Source organism: Puma concolor, chromosome B2, assembly GCF_028749965.1.
Source record: "Puma concolor isolate L17-30 chromosome B2, mPumCon1.1.hap2, whole genome shotgun sequence".
Lineage (NCBI taxonomy): Eukaryota > Metazoa > Chordata > Mammalia > Carnivora > Felidae > Puma > Puma concolor.
Genome location: NC_141671.1, coordinates 90061556 through 90080500, shown reverse-complemented (window position 1 = coordinate 90080500; position 18945 = coordinate 90061556). Strand labels below are relative to the sequence as shown.

At 37.1% G+C, this 18945-nt stretch overlaps 1 long non-coding RNA gene across 1 annotated transcript in view; it reads right to left on the bottom strand.

Annotated features, from left to right (window-relative positions):
* Positions 1-8249: 8249 nt before the first annotated feature.
* The window catches only part of LOC147581105 (uncharacterized), a 280066-nt gene continuing 269370 nt past the window's right edge, over positions 8250-18945 (bottom strand). Inside the window, exon 6 of the long non-coding RNA XR_015251414.1 lies at positions 8250-11488. This is a non-coding gene — a long non-coding RNA (uncharacterized LOC147581105). The remainder of the gene's footprint in view (positions 11489-18945) is intronic.

Genomic DNA, 18945 nt, shown 5'->3' with positions numbered 1-18945 from the left:
ACTCTCTGAACTACAGCCACACTGGCTGTTTTAAGTTTCTCCAAAATGCTACACTTATTTCTGTCCCAGAGTCTTCACATAGGCTGTCCCCTTTCCTAAAGGCCCGTCCTTCATTCCATCAGGCTTCTCTAGTTAACTTTAGCTCATTCTTCAGATCTTAGTTCAAACATCAGGTTCTCAGAAAAACCTTCCCTCATTCCCCAGGTTAGATTTCTCTCTCATAGCTCCTGTATCTCAAGAGAACAATCATTATATTCTAATTAAATAATTCACTGTAAAGGAGTTTTTATCATTTGCCTTTCCTGCTTGAAATGCAAGCTTTATAAGAGTTGTAAATCTTGTTTTTCTATCCGTCATGCCTTGAACCATGCTTTGCACATAGTAGTTACACAATAAATACTTTTTGAAAAATAGATATATGAAAACTGACTTAAGGTAGATCTATGTGTCTCAAACTTCAAATGTGCAGATGGATCACCTGGGGGTCTTGTTAAAATGCAGATTCTGATTCAGGTCTGGAGTGGGGCCTGAGAATTGAGTTTCTGTTTCTAACAAGCTCCTAGGTGATGCCATTGTTGTGGGTTCTGTGGATCATTCTGAGTAGCAAGTCTATATAAGAATCATAATTAAGTCCTGTGGGTAATATGGAGCAACCAATTGGGATTAGTTAATATTTTAAACCTGTGCTATCATTTTAATTTGATTCAATTAATTTCCACAAACAATTATTAAGCATACTATTTCCCAGAATAGGTTAAACATGAGTAAGATATGGTTAGTGCCCTCAAAAATCTCACGGTATGAGGGGCATAACCAAAATATAAACAAATTATTGTGAAAAATGTGTTATAATAAAAGTAGACTACAAATATGGGTTTGAACACAAAACAGGCAGTTGTCATCTCAAGGAGCTCAAAAAATTTGAAACAATTTGGTGATCTAGCATGACTGTAAACCACTGTTCTGTCGTGTTTCGTTTTCTTAGCCTATATATATCCACCTGAACTGAGTTATTGGAGAATTAGTAATTTAAATAATTGGCCTGACTTCCACATTCCATTTTTAGAATGAGCTGTTCAACTCCTTAGTCCTCTTGTGTACTATGGAAAACATGTTTTTGTTTGTTGCTTTCCGATGTCTGTTTATTTCTTTCATTTTCAAGTTGCTGTACAATCTGTCATTTCTGTCTCCAACTTGGTAAATCCATTCTAGTCTTTATAGTTAGACTTGAATTTGAAAACAAAATGTGCTTGAAAACAGTAAGAGAATGATGAAATGGACAGGAGCTGGGGAGGAGTCTGTATTAGTCAGAGTTCTCCAAAGAAACAGTACCAATAGAGTATATGTAGATAGATGAGGAGATTTATTATAGAAATTGTCTCATGTGATTATGGAGGCCAAGAAGTCCCACAATGAGCTGTGTGCAAGGTGGAGACCCAGGAAAGCTGGTGGTATAACTCAATTCAAGTCCAGAGGCCTGAGAACTAAGGGAGCTGATAATGTAAATCTTGGATCAAGTGTAAATGTCCAGGAACGAAGCACCAGTGTCCAAGGGCAGGAGTTAGGATGCTCTAGCTCAAGCTGGAGCTTCTTTTGCCTTTTTGTTCTATTTAGGCTCTCAGTGGGTTGGATGACATGAGGTCCTCCCACATTGGTGAGGGAGGTTTTTACTTAGTCTTCTATTCAAATGTTAATTTCTTCTGGAAACATCCTCACAGAAATACCTAGAAATAACATTTTACCAGCTATCTGGGCATCCCTTGGCCCACATGAGCATCACAGAGTCCTTTAGTCCTTTATTCTGGAGTTCAGTCCTTGAAGAAAAAGAATTCTCTTTTTTCTTACTAAGATGTTTATTCAATAGAATGGCCTTTTTTTTAAGAGGCAGGTTGGGATATAGAACCTCATTCACAGTTTCGAATACAGAGCCTCATTTCAATCTTGTGTCTACCCTTAGCTTTTTCTGCCCTAATCATCTCCTGGCTTCTTGGGAATAGTCATCATTTTTTTTTAAGTTCTTCCTTTTCCAGTACAAAACTTTCTTTAGCCACTTCTAAAACATCATTTCTCCTGAGAGGAAGATAATGAACTCTGCCCTTCTGGTTATTATTTAATCATTATTTTTTGGAGTACCCAAAATGTGCTAAGTATCAGCCATTTCTAGCACCAAATTATTATTCAGAGCTTAGTCACTTCTTAATTTGGGTCCTTGAAACCACTTTCTTTATCCCCCTTATTAATATTTATTAGAAGCCACAGAGGGCAAGGTGCGCACCTTTTTAGAGAACATAGAAAAGCCTCTTTCCTGCCCTCTAAGAGCTCTCCATGTCTTGCCTCATCACACTTTTCCAATCAGGCCAATGTGCTACTTCCAAATAATCTCTTTGACCCAACTCTGAGACACACTTCCCTCTCCTATCTCGTGCATCCATTAGTTTTTCATTGCCCATGAATGAAATTTAAATTCATTTGCATCTCAAGCATTTCTTTTCTTTCTTGTTATTTCTGCACAGTCAAGCCATCTCCTAAAATTCTTGCCTTTCTCTAAAAGAGATAAAACAGGAAAAGATACCCCCAGGCTTGGATTTTTGTGGCCGCTCATCTCCCTTTGGATAGAAACCCACTTTCCCCAAGGTTGGGGTGGCAACTATTGAACTCAAGAGTCAGTGATGAAGTGTTTTTACATAATGTATGCCTCTTAAGAGAGCAGCCATGCCTCTGTTTAGGATAGTCAGCACATTTTCACCTCCTACTTCCCAAGATGCAGCCATAGCACTCAGCACTCAGCCCTGAGCATCCTTTGTGTTCAGTATGATGGAGGGCACAGTTTCTCCAGCTCGGAATGTAGAACATATTCTCAGGGGTTGCATTTTACATTTTATATATATATATATATATATATATATATATATATATATATGATTTATATATAGATATATATATTATTTATATATGATATATATATGATATACATATATCATATATATATAATGTTTTCATTTCTTCATTTCAGTGATAATACAATTACAATTTTGGATTATCTGCTTTATTACTTTATAACTAGGTACTGTCCATGGGATTTCAGGGCCCATTATGATTTGTGTTGACGAGTACATTGGTACTCATTGCTCTACCCAGGGACAGTGTTTCATTTTCGGCTTTGTAGTGCTGAGTAAGTACTGCTAACTACAACTAATGTTATGTGGCTAACTAATGTGCCTGTGTATTTTTGAGTAGGACAGAATTCTCAAATTGGAGGGAGTTTCTTTAACGAGCACAACATGAGCTCTGAGGAAAACATTTCTGTATTCTAATTCTAGTTCTGGCAATTTACTAGCTTGTTGCTCTTGAGGAAGTCTCTTTGCCTTTGTAAACTTCTGTTTCTTCCTGTATAAAAAGAGGTTGAAAAAGAACTACTAAGACCACAGGAGTTCAGTAAGGATTCAGATCATAGTGTGTGCTTCTCTGGTACATAGCAGGTATTTAGTAAGTGATGGCTACAATTATTATATTTTGTCCTGTGAATCAACACTTTCTGCATTCTGCTTTCTCTTTCAAGAGGAAAAGATGTTTAAACTCATAAACAACTTTCATTTATTTTTTAATTTTTAAGATGTGAATTTATTTTATTTTTAGCGGGGGAGGAGCAGAGAGAGAGGGAGACAGAATCCCGAGAGCAGGCTCCACTCTGTCAGAGCAGAGCCTGATGTGGGGCTCGGACCTCATGAACTGTGAGATCATGACCTGAGCCGAAATCGATTCAGATGCTAAACGGACTGAGCCACCCAGAGGCCCCTAAACTCATAAACAACCTTTAAAACACAACCGACTTCTGGGGCACGTGGGTGGCTCTGTTGATTAAGCATCGAACTCTTGGTTTCAGCCCAGGTTATGATCTCACAGTTTGTGAGGTCGACGACACCTGCATCAGGTTATGGGTGCTGAGAGCAAGGAGGGAGCTGGTTTGGGATTCGCTCTCTCCCTTTGTCTCTGCCCCTCCCCCACTTGTGCTGTCTCTGTCTTTCACAAAATAAATAAATAAACTTGAAAAAAAACCTGACTTCTGAAGTGATTGATGAAACCACTGGCCACATATCTTGTTTGATATAGTGCATTATATACTCTGAGTATAGGTCTTGGTTATTATTTTTTAAAATATTAGACTAGCTTTTATCCCTATTAATATTTCTAGAGATTTCTGAAGACGGCAGGAATAAGGAAACCTAATCAGAAAAATGAAAACCAAAGAAAGCAAGAGTAGTTCCCTGCAGAGTCAAGAGTGAGTGATGCTAACACTGTTTTGCTATATATCTCAATATCACTTTCTGTGTGGTCCTAAACTTGTTCTCTCATTCACATGGGCAGCCAGAAATCCTCTACTAGGCCTAATAAAATAAAAGAGAAAATTGCAGGGGAAAGATGTATCAAGACAGTAATCTATTGGTTTAGATAGATCAAATGCCTGCCTGCCTGTATTGTTTATGGGAAATAAGTGTCATCCCTCCCTCCCAAACTTCGCTATTTTCTAAAATGGATCCACTCTGAGACGTAATTTTTTTCTCCCAAGTTAGACCAGTTGGATTCCATCGATCATAATTGTGACAGATAGCAAGTGATTTGTTTCATTACATTGTTAATGGCTGTAGTAGGAACATTTGAGCTATTACATGAAAAGCTGTGGTTGTGTTGTGAAGCTTCCAAGGATAGAATTTTCTCTTCACTCTTTGTTTCTGCAACAGGCTCTCTTGCCCCTAACAGGGATGCACACTGAGTTTTAAATCCTTTTCCGCTTAGCTTGAGGGAGTTTGCTTTTTTTCTGTGTGTCACTGAAAAGTCCAGTATGCAGGCACTTCCCAGCCAGCCAAGACATGAAAATGGCATAAGCAATGTAAATTGATGTAAAAAAAATTACCATTGCTGATAGACGAAAGGGAGGGGGCATCACATAAAAAGAGGAACATGTGCATCTGAAAAAGAATAAAATTCTTATGAACCTCTTTATTTGGTCAAATATCAACTCTTATACGTGTGGGTTTCATTCTTATAAATCAGTAGAAAACCGAGTAGAGCTGGGCCCAGAGAAGATAAAATGCACAGGATCATGAAAAGCATTCGTCTGATATATTCACAAAGGAGGTAGGCTGATTTATGCCTTTCATGCCAAGCATAATCTTAAACAAGTTTCAACCTTAACTTAAAGATATTTTAATGTATCCATTTGACTCACCACTCAAGCTCATATTGAATTCAAAAGAGACCCCTCAAAGCTCAGTTTTTAAAATGCATCAAGTAAAATTTTATACATTTTTTAATCAATCCAGATGATATCAAAGATAATTCTTAATTAGCTGACTGTCTACCCTTGAATCAATGACAGTGGTGGTTACCAACCGGGAGCAAGAAAGGCATCGACACCTCTGGGTCATTTTAAGGTGATTTTAATATTCTCAGTAACCTTCATCCCTAAGGGTAAACCCTGCTATAATGCAGGCATTGATACCCTAGCCCTTTTGAATACAGGTTAATCATAATCACTTCCCCAGGAGCTTGAAATATTAAACTAATCTACAAACATATCTAAAAGTTACTAACAAATACTTACCAGAAATTCTAGAATGAGGATCATTTACTGGAATCACCTTGAATTTAAAAATGTATTTTCCTCCTAATGTTGTTTTTTATAGATTATTTTATTGGCACTAACACCCTCCTTGGGAACTAGTAGGAGAGCTGGTTTATTTTTCCCTGCTCTAGAAATGAGGAGAGAGAAAGCCAAGTTGGTGACCAACTCAAGGCTGTGAGGTATCAGGACACAGACCTCACCCTTTCAGCCTGTTCTCTGCCTTTACACTGCCCATGGTAAATACACCCTGGTGGGCGCCTCTCCTCTCTTTGAGAACATACATATTCATGTGTTTGAAGTCAGCCATGGATATTGACACGGACTACAATGTGTTGAAAAGAGACGGGCTGCTAACAGAATGATTAAGACAACTGAAAGAAAATAAGAAATTTAATAATTGAAATGTCTTCTAACTTAAAAAAAAAAGAGAGAGAGAGACTAGATGAACCAGATAAGATGCAAATAAAACAAGAAAACAAAATACATGTGAAATGAAAAATGCAATTGGTTTTGTATCTTCAAATGCTTAACTTACAGGATGGGAGAACACACAATTTAGCTTGTTTGGGTTTAGTCCTCCTAATATATTCTACAGAGTAATTTATTTTCAGAAGAAGCCTCACTGCAGTGCTCCTATTATGATAATGGGAATTTATGCACATGAGTATTTGTGATCACATCACAGAGCAGTTTTGGGAAGAACTAAGGGGGAGGGGAAAATTAACATTTTAAAAATAAAGATGAAGGCTTAAAAAAACCCAGACCCTCTAAATCTTCAACCTATCACTCAATCTGCACACACACACACACACACACACACACACACACACACACACACACACCCATGCATGTACACAAATTCTACGGTGAATTGTCTTATTTGGGCTAAGTGCTTCTCTAGCGTAGAACAAAACTTGTGAGTGAAAAGCGGCATAATGCATAGAATGCTTGCATGGATTTGTTGATGAGAAGGTGGCTGCCCCTGAGATTGGAAAACACAGCTCCAGCAGCCCCAGACCTCTCTGACCATATTCACTTTGCTTACTCAGGAGCAGACAATGACAGGCAGGGACTTAGGGGGGAGGGGACGAATCAAAGTCCCTCTTACCCTGTGTCTCTCTGCTAGAATTGCTGTCAGCCTGGTGAGCTGACATGAAGTAGGGGATCAATCCAGTAGACACAGGATGAAAATGTAAACAGGGATAAGCTCTCTGCGTGCACACTCTCTTTCTCTCTCTCTCTCTCCTTCTTCCATTTCATTCTCTTTTTTTTTACACAAAATCCAAACATTTGAGAGGATGGGTATTTTTTCCTGTCACAAACGAAGCCATGCTCAGCACTCAAAGTCACTTAACAGTAGGATCATCTTTAGAGCCCAGCCACACTGCTTTTACTAAATTGTGTATGGTGATTTCAAGACTGTTTTAGAGAGTGTGCCAATATCTGTGTGCATATTAGAGCACTCCAAATATGAATACCCATGGGGAAAATTATGGCAAAGTCACAGCTTGGGTACATTAATGAAAATATAGCTTATCGTAGTAGGTGAACTAATAGGTCCGTGCACCAAAGTTTATGGGCACAAGTCAGCTGTCACCGGGTAGGCTGAGGGAGACATAATATTCTAGTCATTTCTCTAGTGGAAAGAACATTAGCCTATTCTCTCCCTTAATTGATATTCTGCAACTGAATCAAGCACTGCTGATTGCTGACCAGCTCACACGTTCCCCATATGTCTCCAGATTGCTAAACTCAGAAATGTGAGACTCTGCGTCCCTGAGTTGGTTTGAGGACAGCCAAGCTCAGTAGCGGTTGCTAGACTATGAGTTCCTATAAAGAACATATAAAAATCGAGAGTTTGGGAAGCCGTGCGTTTTCACAATTTCTATGAAACTTAATTGTCTCATATTTAGGACATGACTCAAGGATTCAAACTAATTTCACTGGGTAAACATTATTAAATAGCTTAAGTTTGCCAAACCAGGTGAAACATACTGTGAAAGAATTTTATTTTTTTCCTCTATGTTTGTCCTTTGGCATCCATTCCTATACTTCTTTGCTTACGAATGGTGAGACCAAATTATGGATCTAGTTAGCAAAGATTAATCTCAGATTCGAAAGCTTACATATTTCAGGTATCAACTGTCTATTAAAAATTGAGTTGTTAGGAGTGAAAAGCAGAATGCAGAATTTCTTATCATCATCATCAATAGTCAAGAGCTAAAATTATAACTTCTTTAACCATAAATATATGTTAATATTTTACATTTTTGTTTTACTTTAGCAAACACTATCAAATATAATGCCAAAGCAGCCCCAAATGCACATGACTAATTTAAGATATCAGTGCATGTTCCCATGTGCAAGGTGCTGAGTTCTAAGTATATTAATCATCTCAACAGCCATAAAGGGCTGGGGCAGTTTTTATTTTCATTCTATTGATGAAAAGGCAGAGGTGTAGAAAAAAGTCAGTGTCTTTTTAATTGTCCCACAGCCCATCTGTGGGAGAGCTAGGACTTGAACCCAGGTAGTCTTAAACCAGAGCTCATCTTAACTGTCTGTTATATTGATCCTTCAGTAACATTCAGTGAATCCTATGAATTAAATTGGTGGTACGTTTCATTCATTTTCAATACTGAGAATGTTTATTAAAATATGAGACTAGGTACCATGTATTAAACTCATAAATCCTTTACAATGGACTGTTTCTAAGGTTATTGTTAACAACAGATTGAAAAGTGACAAGTATACAAACGTATTTAGTCAATTTAACAAAATGATACACTCTTTTAGTAACATTTTTTATCATTACTTAAAAATGGAGACAATTCAACAGTGTTCGCAGTAATTAGGAGTCTCCTACGTGTTTACATGGTTAACAAGTATAAATTATGGCGACCTGCTGAGGACTTGCAAATACCTAAGATACAATGGATTATGGTGTGACTATCCATGAGATCCCCTAGATTTTTGCTGGGAATACTTCAAAAGTAAAGACTGTGGCTTTCACCTCTTTGACTTAATCAGTTTGCTTTATGCTCTCAGAGAAAGAATTCTCTAGTTTCATTCATCTAGAGAAAACCACAATATTCTTGGTTTGCAGTAGTGAAAAAAATCACCATTTTCCTTGTGGGAAGCGTTTGGTGAAAAGTGCAAGTAATTTCTCAGCAAGATCTGATTTGTTAATGTAATCTTAGGTTAAAAAGGAAACCCAAACAACAGAACAAAAGAGATCTTATAATAGTTAATAATCTCAGTACCTATTCATGTACAACGGTACTTTCCCTTTCTCCTTAAAATCAATGAGAAAGAATGTCTAGCTTGAGGGTGTTGCCATAAAACAGAATGAACTATTCTAAACTATTTGGGAGAAATTATGGTGAAAATTTTCAGGAGATACAACTTCCTTCATTTAATTTATTGTCTTGTGCTGTTCTCAAAATCATTCCATCCCTCCATGAGGAGATAGGGGCCATGAGTCTTGCTCACTTGTTTTACACAGTAGCATTTGAACAGAGCTATCACTTACCGAATGTTTGCTCTGTGTCTCAAGGAAATAAAGCAGAAAAATGAGTAATGCTTTATTACCACCAGAGCCTACCGTAAAGCAAATAATATGCTCAGACCTAGAATGAAATCTTACTGAGATTTGGGTGAAGGAAAGGAAAAGAAAATGTAGAAAAAAAGATTGCTAGAATTTTATAAGGCAGACAACCGAAAGGGTGAAAGGAAATGACTCCAAAGTGTGGCTTTAAATAAAATATTCCTTTTATGCTCATCAATTAAACAATTAGTACATAATTCTGTCCTCTCCAGCACAGCTAATGGGAGGGATATGAATTCTTGGTTTACTGCTTTCTTCCTAATAAAGGCAGCCTCCAACTTGCAAATGGGGCTTGGTTACAAAAATTCATTTGTTAGATGCTCACGTGGGACATAAAATGCCCTTTCCCAAAGAATCAATGTTATAAATCATTGTTTGGTTTTAAGGCTGGTCCACATAAGCCTATTTAAAATACAATGCTCCTCAGCTGCACTGCCCTAAGTATTAGCCTGAATTGTGAGCTCCGAGATGGGGGAACTCATCTTGAATTAGAAGATGGAGGAGGAGTAAGAGACTCCCTTTCCTTGAATACAAGACAACCCAAGGATATGGTGACCATTTGTTCTGAATTAAGAAGTGGGGCACATGGCCCAGCAAAAGTTTTTTTTTCTTATAACAGTATGTAATTGGAAAACAAAGAATTTTCCTCCCAGAATATCCTACTGGTAGTGCACTGGACTTGGTACTACCCCTGAAAATCCAGTAGATTTGGATTTTCTACCCTAGTACCATTTGAAAAAGAGAAAGTTGGTGGATTTGCTTTATTCTGTGTGATTTTAAAAGCCCAGCTAGAAGCAGGAAGCCCAGGAGGCTGTTACAGTTGACCAGGAGAGAGATAATGGGACCTAAGATAAAGCCAAGCCAGAGGGGACAGAGAGGACACCAATTTAAGATAGATATTAACAGGTAGGAATATCAAAATTTGGCCTACATTTGGGAGGAGAGAAAGGGAGGAGATAGAATGTTAGGGGGAGCTAAATGGTGAGAGTAGCTCCAATGGTGGATCAAAATCATCAGTGCTGGAGGAAAACAAACCAATTAGCAGAAAGACAAGTCTACCCAAGGTCAATTCTTTCAAGCCATTCTTGCTTTACACAGCTCCCTGCTTTTTTCTGCTTTGGACTTTACAGTTCCTTTAAAAAGCACTGAGATTGTAACAATGTGATCCTTGAAAGTAGCACAAAGTTAAACTGGTGGAGGGACTGTGACTGAGGGCACAGGCCTACAAATACTCCAGGTACTATGCTAGATCATTTTTCTTGCCTTATTATTTGATCTTTACAACTGTCCTATAAGAGAGTAGTTGTCCTTCTATTATGTATGTGATAACAGAAGGGTTGAGTAACTTGCTCAAGATAGTGGTTGTATCAAACTGATCCATCTGTCTTGCATTCTTTGTGCTTGTTAACTTGTGTGTCTGTGAGTTGTCTCCAATGCAATTCAATTCAATTCATACATTCAAATAGTGCTTGGTGAGTCCATAAGACATGATGTGCTAGATACTGTCTTGGACCCTAGGAATAAAGAGAACAAGATTTAGCTTTGCCCTCAAAAAGCTCTTACTAGTGAGGTATGCTTCTAGAAGTGTGAAAGTAAAGAGACCTTTCCTGAGAGGAAACAAATAAAGAGAGAAGTGGAGAACCTTGATCCTGCGACTAGAGGTGAGCAGTGTTTCTAGAAATATCTCTGCACAAACACTTGCTGCACCACTAGTGGGCGGGAGAAACTATCAGTAAATTCTCTATAAAGTATAGTGGTACAGGCAGTGCAACTTTGGTATGGTTACACAGTGTGGTGAAAAGAATGTAGATGTTGAAACCGAACAGACCTTGGCTTGAATTTCAGCTTAGCTAATGGTTATCAATGTGACTTTGGGTCAGTCATTTCACCTCATGTGTGAAATGGATATAACACAATAAGAACTGGATGTGGCCCAAGTAAATAAAAAGCCAACCCGGTGCCTGGTGCATTATGGATACTCGGTACATTTTAGCCATTATTATTATACTTACTTTATTAGATACTGCTAACCCCACTTCTCCATTGAAAATGGGACAACATAACCATACCATAGTAAAAACCCTCAGTCTATCGTAAGTATGATGAGCAGAAGATGACAGACATAGCAGGAGTGATGCCTTTTGGATGACTACTACCCAGTGGAGTTGCCGGCAGCATCTACATGAGACGAGGTATTTGGTGGTTGTGGCAGAATCCAGGAAAGACCACAGAGCTCAGCAAGAGTTAATGGCACTTGTGTCCTAAGGACAAAGAAAAAGCCAGGGACAAAGGAAGGGGAAAAAGGAGAAGTCATAAGTTAACTTATTCATGGCTATGTTTGAAAATCCATTCATTTATTCATTCACTCTCTCAACAAGTATATATTGGACACCAGCTAGATGCTAAAATACTGCTCTAAGCTGTTTGGATGAGGTAGCTCGATAAGGGAATCAGGAATCCTGCCATCCTCTGTGTCCTCATAGAACTCACAGTCTGATGGAAATGAGGGAGGCAATAAGTAGACTGGCAACAGTCAAGATAACAAGAGAAACCAAAGAGAGGATGTGCTACAACAAGGAGTCTCTAAATTGGAACGTGTGAGGGGAAAAAAACTGCAAAAGACCTTTCTTCTTACGCAGTTTGTGTGTATACATTCCTAATATTTAATACAGAGGATGCAGTGCTCCTGTGTCTGGCATGCACAGTAGATGATGCCCTGTGTCCTGAGGGAAAGGCAGATCTCTCTCTCTCTCTCTTTCTCTCTCTCTCTCTCTCTCTCTCTCTTTCATTTGTGCACTGACTGGTCTTCTGTAAAAGGTCTTGACACATGGACCCTTTGTATGGTGTGCTTTTCAGTCACACTGATGTAAAAATGACTGAACATATAATAAGAAGTCAGCTAATATGTTTTCATCAGAGAAGTCTGAAACATGCATATACAGGCACAGTGAACCTCACCCTGAGTGCAAATTTGGTATTGTTTCTATGCGGCCTTTAGAGATGGCATAGCTGTCATCTGTCTAATGAAATAAATACAATATAACAAAATGAAAACAATGAGGTGAACAACTGAAAACCAGATTTTAGCGTTTCGGTTTCAAAAATGTTAAGATTTTCAAAAATAATGAAGCACTGTCAATCACAGTGTTCTCGGCTAAAAATTAAAATTAATATAGTTCAGAGGGAGAGCGAAGTTTTATTTACTCAATAAAATAAATACGTTTGAGATATAAGCAGTTACATAACATAACAAACCATAACAAGCAGTGCATCTAGAACACGTTACAGAAAACATAATATTTTAATCACAATGCATTAATAATTTCATGAGCTAAAACTCGCTTATCTTCCACCCTGGAAATGAAAGCACTCATGTTATTAATAAACGCATTTGTTCAGCTTTTTATAATCACTCAGGTTTACAGACATTTTCTTTTCTATACTTTTTAAATTCATTCTTACTCTTTTTAAAAATTAACCTACCAGGTGAAGACACTATTAAAAAGAAAAAAAAAATCATTCAAATTGGTTTGCACACAAAGACACAGTTCTAGTTCTAAACTTTATTGAATTTTTAAATATTTATTCTCCATGTCTACTGGCATGAGGATGAAATACACGGTGGTGTGGTGGTCAGGTAGTACAAGCCTCGTATCTAGGTTCTCCGGATTCTGGCTCTCAAATAATTAGCGTCTGGACGCGGTTGCCCTGCTGTAAAATGGGGTAGAGGTTCTTCACCTGTCTGGTGACAGGTTCTGGGGGAGATAATCCACTGTGGGATGTAGGTGTTCAGGCTGTACCCTAAGTGGTCAGTTAGATCTTTAGGAGGGATTCCTAAATTTGTCGAGTTAATTTTCAACTTTTTTAGCTATAAATACGAGCATCAAGTCCTTAGCTTTGGCTTTGACTTCACGTCTTTATCTTAAAGAATACATATTGCAAATGTGTTTATCTTCATCTAAATTGAACATCAATATAGTTGTCATTTTGATTATTCTGGGATCCCTCAGCAGGCCGTATTTCACCTTATTAGTAATTTGGGAGGGTTAGGGATGAAATCCATGGCCTTTTGAATATATAGAACACACTAATGATCCACTTTCTTTTGACATGCATTTAACACCCATTAACAATCGATGATTTAGTCATCAGAGGGCAGAGATGGTCCCCATGCAGTGTTCCAGGGCCCTACCAGGCCTTCACTAGAACTTTGCTTTTGAACTGACCCAGATATGGGCAACACTTCTACTAACTGGCAAGATAGGATCATTCAAAATGAAGGCTGGAACTCAGCCAGTCTGTCAGCACAGAAGTCTGCGGCTCATCACAGCACAACCCTCTGAGGCTGTAGATACGTGGAGAATGAATGACAGTCAGATCCCGAAGCCGCTGCTGTACAGTGAACCGAAGAGAAGGCAGGCAAAGAAAATAGAAAATAGAAATGCTCTCGGGTTTCATAGCTGCTCACAGTCCAACCACCTGGTGGGCATGGGGGACTGCCGAGGCAGTCAGGGCATTTTGGCATGCGGCAGTCGGAGACTGTTGGTCTTTTTAATAAACATCTGGGCAGTCAAGTCTAAGAGATCCTGAAAATTAAAGAGTCATCTTTACATTTGGAAAGTGTTATTGTACATTGATTTCTTCCTCTACTCTTCCATTTGGAGCACACTCATGATCAGCAATGTCATCTTCGAATACTAAAGGCAGTGGCAAGCTGTGAATTGGCTTTGGGAAGACTTTCCTCATATGTGAGATCTTGCCTACCATGTAAACACAAATGATGCCACTAGAAGAAAGAATGCATTAGAAATTCATTACTTCATATCATCCACGATTTTTATATGAGATGATTTTGTGGGAACAAGAAGATTTCCAATGAGGGTTGTAACCAACTTTTAGAAAATATATTCATATTGCTAAACGGGGACGGTGGGCCTTTGGCTCAAAATGTAACCAGTAGCATATACCAAAGGATGAATAGGATATCAAGATTTTAGCCTTCGTGTAACTTGAACATTTTTATCTTGGCATACTTAAATGCTAGTCTTGAGGTTTGTATTTCCTGTGAAATTTCTTCAGTCATCTTGAGGGGCTGTTACACACCTTCCAATCTTCGTGTAATTAAGGCAGTAGTTTTGTTGTCATCTTGTCACAACTCATGAGAAAAACTGTGAAAACTGACGAGCATATGCAGTAGTAAGTCAGTATTAGACAGCTATATGTAATTTTGCTTTGCATCTTGAGGCACTCCATTGCACTTGTGAATAGTCAGCTATTCCTTTCCCATTACGTACGTTTTCCCCCCTAAAGATTCTTTTTTTTTCCCCTTTTCTTTAAACTTACCAAGAGGCATCTCATTCCACTTAATATTCTGGGAACTCAGGTGTTGTTAAATCTAGCAACAAAGTCAATTTAATTTGTCTAGAATTCACTAAAATTAAGACTTTATTCTCTAGTTTTAATGGAATGCTAAATAATATATTATTATAAAATTAACTTAAGTCAGAGCTCGTTCAAATGAATGTGTAAATATTTCACAATGTTGGCAATCATGCACCGAGAAACTCCTTTGTGCTATTTAATGATGTTTTTTTGGCAAAAACAGGTGCTGCCACATGGACAGTGATAACATGGAATTTAAACAATAAATTATATACCTGTATCTTTATTATTTGATGAGCCTTAGAGCCTTCTACACATTAGAAAATTTTTTCTTGGCTCATATTGCTTCTAAACACTGAAAACGTGTTATAAGTTTCTGGCAGTTAAAAAATGACCAATCATTCATTACTAAACCAAGAAGTCCTTCAAGGAGAGTCCCAGCAAGTTGAATTTATTGAATTTATTATCACTTAGAACAGAGATCTATTATCAACATCACAGTAAACATAGTTGAAAACCAAAATTACAATTGGGGATGTTTGTGGGCAGAGAGTGACATTAAATTCCCAAACATAAAAGACCTCACAATGACTTCACAGACATAAAATTGGGCATGACTGGCAGGAGCAGTATGGATTAGAAAGACCCGAGAACTAACCATGAGTCAGCAATGCTTGTCGGTAATTGATTATGGTCTCAAAGATGTGTAAATAAGGACACGGCATCACGGGCTCCACATATGCCAGACTGACTAAGCCTATCGTTTTGCCTATTTTTGAACTCTGTATTTTAATCAATTGACAAGGGCATAGAGAAGAAAAATGGGCATAATGGAAGTGTTGAAAAATGCATGGTAAAGCATAGTGCAGAATGGAATTCAGTTTGAAATCTAGAATAAAATATATAGAACATAATATACCATATATATAGTATATATGTAGAATATAATATATAGAAAATAATATAATGTTTTGTAATAATCTGTAATATTTGTTCCCATAAAAGAAAACTTCTTGATTAAAGTAAAAATATGCTGGGACATTTAAGAAGTTAAGGGGAACAAAGGAGACCATACTATTTATTGTTCAGGCAGCGCATGAGCAAAGTTCTTCACTTAAGATGGTTTGGTGAGGTTCTTGGAAGACACAGGACAGTTGATGAACTTTAAGTCATTGCTAGGCCTTTTACCTTTATGACGTCTGTAGCCAAAGTCTAAATTTTACTCATTTCAACCTGCCTTTTTGAGATCTGTAGGCCCATGTGCCTTTAACAACTAAAAAGAAATACTATGATGCCCTGCAAGGCATCTGAATCAGTTTCAGTGTAATTTACCATCCTGTTTTGTCCTGCCTCCTTCTGCCTGCCATCTTCTACTCCTGACTTCCATTCTGTAGAATGCATCTAGCATTTCCCGTGTTGTGCTTGCTCAGCTCCAACAGTCAGTGGCAATCTAGCTGTGGCAACAAGTATCATGCTGTAAAACCCAATGCTTTCCTCCTCGTTATCTTCTGTTCTCTTTTTTCATAATTTCCAAGCAAAGAAAGACAGATTCTTCCTGGTTTTTATCACCTCTTCATTTCTTATCATTACAAATGCTTTCAGGTTTCTCTGTGGAGTATCTTTGGTGCTATTCTTCCGATAGCCTAGAAGAATCAGCTTCTGCCTAAAATACTTTCTTCTCTGACATTAGTACCTGCTTAGAAGTGTGGCACATTCTTCTTGGCCTTTGGTAACAGAGGGGCTGACACCAGTGCTTATATGACTGAAATTCTTGAGAATGTTGACATTAAGATTGTTGCGAATCTTAATCTTACAATATTAAAGGTAGAAATTTCTACATTTGAGATTTGAGTTGATGAAAATGCATTTTAACAATTAGTCTACTGTAAACGATTGCTAAATTCATCTATCTATGTCTATTTTTTTCTGCTATCAAATGTGACTCGTTCAGAAAATGTTAAGACTTTAAGCTTTCTTTTCCCCTGGTGAATATTCCCATCCTATGAAGAAGTTATGCTTCTTATGGTTCCTATATTACACTAGTCATGCACTCATTCTGATCTTTAGAATGACCTGAAGATTTAGGAATACATCCACAAGGTTAGGAGAAAATTTAAAATATCCTCTTGGGTTTATTTTTCCTTGTTACCCAATAAAGCTCAAAACTGTAATAAAGTAATGGTTTAAAATGAATTTTGTTTAGTTTTAAAAGCCATGTTATCTTCTCAGTCTGTTTCTTTTCTTCACTCAGTTTTATTTTGTATTTTTATATTCTCACACTCTTGGTTATCAGATATTTTTATCACTGTCTTCCTGCAACTCAAAATGATACCTATTTCTACTCCATATACAGCCAGTATTCACCTTGTTTAAAGATAAATGATCAACTTCATGTTTTAAAATTCTATTTTTTAAAAATATTTTAGTGAAATATTTTAAGGATTAAAAAAAACTGTAAAGGTCAAACCACTAAACTATTTTATTGCTTTCTTATACTTCCCACTTCAAAGGTTTTTCCGTTTAAATCTAAGGTAAAATCATCTCTTGATTTTTTATTTGCCAAAATGCTTTTCTGCAGTTTCTATAAGAAATGAAATTAGAAATGTTCATTTATATAATGAAAACTGTCATCAGATTTGCTTATTCGTTTGCTTTTATTTAGATTTAGGGGTTCAACATGTAAGAAACACTTTCTCCGTTCTTCCTATGTGAATATTTGTGAATTAGCTGCCGCCAAGTAGCAGATTGTATTATAATGTATCATATTCATACCTTCAAGGCTTCTTTCATCATTAAAGGAGTCACTATCTTTAATTTTTGTAAGGGACTTTAATTATTGGTGCTTATTTCATATTTTGATTAATTTTGGCTTTTAATTTCCACTACTTGTCATGCCATGTTTTGTCATGATCTTTCAGTTGGGTGCCATTCTAATTATCATTCCAAGGATTCATTTTCTCATTTATTATTACCTCAGTCCTTTTAGCTGCTTTCAGAGGGCTAATATCAACTTTCAAGGGTAAAGTGTGAAGAACAGATTGCCTTCACACATTGATAATTTTGAAGATTTACAAACAAATTTAAAAATATGATTTCCATTAATGTGTTTAATAGAATTTGCTAAGATTTAAGTAGTATAATCCTTGAAATTTGCATTAGCAAAGTCTTAAGAAATCATATGGTGTACCTAAGTACTAATAATATCTATAATTCATTTCAATTTTAAGTAATAGTAATGTAAAAAAAAATTACCAAAGCTCTTTTTTTTATATACTATAGCATCATTTGGTTATGAAATGGTATTGACCTTTGGTTTTGAGTAGAGAAACTGTGTTAGAAAGTCTAACTAGTAGATGTAGCATTTTGGCATGGTAAAAATAATTAAGATTTTAGAATTAAAAGAATTAGATTTGAATCCCTACTCTGACTTATTACTACCACCTAACTGGCCTTGGAAAAGCAATATAAACTGCATTTGCTTCAGTTTACATAACTGAAAAATGGGAATAATGACCTTTAGCAAGCTTGGGGGTCCTCTTTAGGAAAAGGAATCCTAATTTATATAAGGATTATATAATTTATATAATCCCAATTTATATATAAGAGCAACTCAAATTAATGGAATGACTTAAATGTACCATCAAATTACTTTCATACTACATATATTGACATATTAATTAACACGTGTAGAGTTTTATCACCAGAACACTGATTTCTTTAGGCTGTTTCTTCACTGGTGACAATTTTGCTTGCTATTTCCTTTGAAACTGATAGATTTTCTTCAAGTGAGTTGGGTAGATTAAGAAGTAATTCATTATGTTGGGATGCCCTAAATATGAGTTTCTAACCACAACACTGGTACAAGAGTTTGCCCTAAAATTGCAGGAACTTGGTAAATTTACATTATTTTCATCAAAAAAGAAAAAAGAGTCCATGATGGGTTTCCAATTATATATGCTGTATTTTTGAAGATAGTACTTCCACTTTGACTTGGGATCAATAAGACATGAGCCTTCCGCTCTGAATTTTACATGTCTCACAATCAGAAGAATTTGCCCATAGATTAGATTCTGTGCCTGGACAGTTCCAAACTAGTTTTTCCTCTCCTCTACTGTGCACTCTACTGTACCCTACAAGCACGTATACATGCTTCTGTTTCTGGAGCCACAGGACATGGTCACAATGATGACCTGAACTCTGCATCAGCTGCTTTGTATTACCACTGTATGAGCTGACACAGTGGGGATGAAGAGGATTCCTGGAAGCCATTCCTAGTCCTGGATGGCTAGCAATAATTGAAGTCCTCACACAAATGATTGCTAAACCACATAAATAT